This window comes from Nannospalax galili, unplaced genomic scaffold (genome assembly GCF_000622305.1).
Source record: "Nannospalax galili isolate Female #2095 unplaced genomic scaffold, S.galili_v1.0 scaffold146, whole genome shotgun sequence".
NCBI classification, from domain to species: domain Eukaryota; kingdom Metazoa; phylum Chordata; class Mammalia; order Rodentia; family Spalacidae; genus Nannospalax; species Nannospalax galili.
Window position 1 is genome coordinate 10033570 of NW_008357929.1, and position 3945 is coordinate 10037514.

A 3945-nucleotide genomic window follows, 5' to 3' on the forward strand; every position below is an offset into this window, starting at 1 on the left:
ATGTGATCATACCTGGGTTATGAGGTACTAAAGGATTAAGCATTCCTCAAAGACCTTATCACCTACTCTAGGATATATAATGCATTGGTCATTTTATGATGGGATAGTTATGTTAGGTGAAATTATGACCTCAACATTGTTTTCATTTGAAAATTAAGCATGACATAGATGCTGTTGGGTGTCACGTTGACAAGGGGTGGACTTTTGATGGCTAATCCTGGGTGTCAACTTGACTGAATCTGGGATTAACTGAAATGAGAGAGATCTTGAAGCTGGAAGACATACCCTAAATGTGGGTATTACCCTCTGATGGCAGCCCGTATAAAAGGCCAGTGCAGAGGAGAATGCCTGGCTTCTTGCTGCTTGCCTTCTCTCTCACTGGTGAGTTCGTCTTGCTGCTGTAGACTGAAGACTAGCTGATCTTTTGGAATTTGTCAGACCTTCAGTGCCATATTGGGACTACTGAGACATCCAGCCTTGTAGACTGAGTGACTACAGATTCTCAGCCTCTCCAGTGTGGTGCAGCCATTGTTGGACTACTCGGACTACTTGGAGTCTATCCTGTGAGCTAAGCTGATAAACCTCTATACATATATATTCAATCTACTGGTTCTGTTTCTTTGGAGAACCCTGACTAATACACTAGAGTATAATGGATTTCAGCTTCCTTACTATATAGCAATATGCAACTGGATTACTGGTTTATTCTTATAAAAAATTATTAAACTAGCATTTCTTTTCCAGTTTCTCTTCAACAACGGGTAGCAGAATTGGAAAAAATAAATGCGGAATTTTTACGTGCACAGCAGCAGCTTGAGCAAGAATTTAATCAAAAGAGAGCAAAATTTAAGGAGCTGTATTTGGCTAAAGAGGGTAAGTTCCTAAGTTTCTCTCCAGCTCCCATGCTAAAAACCATCCTAAAATGTTAAGTTTCTTGGTAATTCAGTGTTCATTCTGGCATTGAATAAACCCTGATGTTTGTGTGTGTACAGGTGTGTACTCGTGTGTGGGTGCACCTGCACACTAGTGGTGAAGCCAGAGGTCAGCCTTGGCTGTTGGAGCTGTCAGCCTCGTTTTTTGAAACAAGGTTTCTCACTGAACCTGGAGCTCACAGGTTTGGCTAGAGTGACTGGTCCATGAGCTCCGGACATCCTCCTGTCTCTGCCTCCCCAGTATTGGGATTATAAACCAGCATGCCTAACTTTATGTGGGTGGGTGCTAGGGATTGGATTTAGGTCCTCATGCTTGTGTAGCAAGCACTTTACCAACTGAATCTTCTCCCTGGCCGTAAACCTTGATTCTATGTAGTTAATATATCATAATATGAAAAAGAATACTATTTAGAAGCTAGGGTTCTCAGTGGAATTGTAAAACCAGATAAATCTTACATTATTAAGATTTATCTTTGTTGATTAATTTTAAAGTTGGCTGCATAGTCTCAAGATAGGGAACTTTCCATGTTTAACACTTAAGGTACAGCCTCTGGCATATCAATCGATATTCTAATAGTAGCTTTAACTATGTTGCATTAAAGCTGACATTTTGTGGAATTACTGAACAAGTGTTTAGTTATTTCTCAGTAAACACTATTAACTCCCTCCTATGTGACAGACATTGTACTTTCATGTTAGGTGTACAAAGGGAGTAAGATTCATGTGGTTCTTTAGATTGATTGAACTGAAGGTGAGGAAGACAGTTGTAGAGTCATTGTGGTACAGGTTGTTAAAAAGGAGTGTGTAAACCTTTAATCCCAGCACTTGGGAGGCAGAAGCAGTTAGATCTCTCTGAGATCAAAGCCAGCCTGGTCTACATAGCCAGTTCCAGGCCATCTAGAGCTACAGGGAAACCCTGCCTTTAAAAAAAAAAAAAAAGCAGTATGTAAATAAGTAAATCTGATGTGGGATGTAATTTGAAGGGTCAGGGAAGGTGTTTACATTCTAGGTGTAGCCTAGAATATGGGTACAGCTTTCTTAGTATGGTTGTGGAACAGCTGCATCAACTTCAGCCTCATCTGCGGAAACTTCTTAGAAATGCAAATGTTTGACTCCTATCCCACATTTGCAGAGTCAGAAACCGAGTCCAATGGTTGGTGTTTTAACAAGCTTCTAAGGTGTTCAGCCCCATTCAAACATTTAAAAACTGCTCTGGTCAAGAACAGTAAGACTCAAACTTTCAAATAGATAAAAATTACCTAGAGAAGTAATTAATAATGGTATTTTTGGATGGGTCCCCAAAATTGGCTAGTCTCAGGGCCACAATTTGAGAACCCCTGCTCTAGACTAGTGGTCATACACCTTTTAAATTTGTGCTTTAGGGGCTGGAGAGATAGCTCAGCAGTTAGGAGCACTGACTGGGACCTGGGTTGGGCTCCCAGTACCCACACGACAGCTAACAACTCTTTGTAATTCCAGTTCCAGGGGATCTTAACACCCTCCTCTGGCCTCTGCAGTATGGCACACCCAGGTGTATTTAAATATGTGCAAGGAAAATACTCATACACATAAAATAAAAAATTTAAAATTTATGCACTTCATAAAATATAGTTGTAAACATTCCTCATATGTTGGTTGATGTTTGATAGTCTTTAAGTTTAAAAAGTTGGGAAGGATATGATCTAGGATATTGTTAATAATTATAAGTTAAATTAAAATCTTGTAACTTTAAACATATACAGTGGAATCAAAATACCATAATGATTTAATATCAGCTACCATCCACTTAACAATAAAAAGCTGTAAGTAGCTCATTAGCAGAAATCTGCATTTTCTTCCTTGAGCTGGGCTTTTCTTTTTTACTTTTCTCAGAATTTTATTATTTTATTTTGCTTTATTTTTTAATTAGAGATTATTTATTTTTATTTTATGTGTATGAGTGTTTTGTGTGCAAGTATGTAAGTGCACCACATAGGTACAATGCCTTTTGAGGCTAGAAGAGGGCATTGGATAGCCTGGAACTGGAGTTTCAGATGGTTGCTAGCCAACATATGGTGCTGGGAACTGACCCTGGGTCCTCTGTAAGAGCAGCCAGTGCTCTTAACCACTGAGCCATCTCTCCAGCCCCCAGAATTTTATTCTTAGAAGTGGTTTTGAAACTTGTTAATCTGAATTACTTACAGGGTGTTAAAACAAAGATTGCTGTACCTTGGAGTTTATGATTTACTAGAACTCTGGGATCCCACAGTTTGCATTTTTAGCAAGTTACTTACTAGGTTATGCTGTTATTAATGGTTTAGGTAACACGCTTTGAGAATCACTAACCCAAAGTAATATCTTTTTTACTTTTAAAATTTCTTATTTTTATTGAGATAGAGTCTAATTTATCTCAAATTGGCCATGAACTGATTACGTAGCTGAAGTTTGATCTTCCTGCCTTTGCCTCTGGAGTGCTAGGTAGCTTATTTTGTGCTAGGGCTTGAACCCAGGCTTCATGAATGCGGGGAAAGCACACTATAACTGAGCTATCTCTTCATCCCCTAAAATGCTGAAAGTCCTTAAAAATAATTTGGTCAGTTTTCAGTAATAAAAATATGCCTGTAGCTGGGAATGGTAGCACATGCTTTTAATCTCAGCACTCAGGAGGCAGAGGCAGGCAGATTATTTGTGAGTTTGAGGCCAGACAGGTCTATATGGTGATTCTCCCCCTCCAAAAAAAGCCTGTCAATTTCTGCTGTGTTTTGGTATTATTATTAGAAAGGTATAGTTGATTATACTATATTTTATACATCTTAAAAAGTAGTCAAATGAAGCCAGGCGTGGAGGTGTATACTGTAATCCGGACACTTGGGAGGCCACAGGAGAATTGGGAGTATTGTAAATTTGAGACTGGACTGAGCTACATTGCAAGATCCTGTTTCTAAATTAGATAGATAGATAGATAGATAGATAGATAGATAGATAGATAGATAGATAGATAGATAGATGATAGATAGATAGATAGATAAATAAA

At 38.6% G+C, this 3945-nt stretch overlaps 1 protein-coding gene across 1 annotated transcript in view; it reads left to right on the forward strand.

Annotated features, from left to right (window-relative positions):
* Positions 1-744: 744 nt before the first annotated feature.
* The window catches only part of Rabep1 (rabaptin, RAB GTPase binding effector protein 1), a 63288-nt gene continuing 60087 nt past the window's right edge, over positions 745-3945 (forward strand). Inside the window, exon 1 of the mRNA XM_008855946.3 lies at positions 745-873. The gene's annotated coding sequence lies outside the window, so the exon portion shown is untranslated. The remainder of the gene's footprint in view (positions 874-3945) is intronic.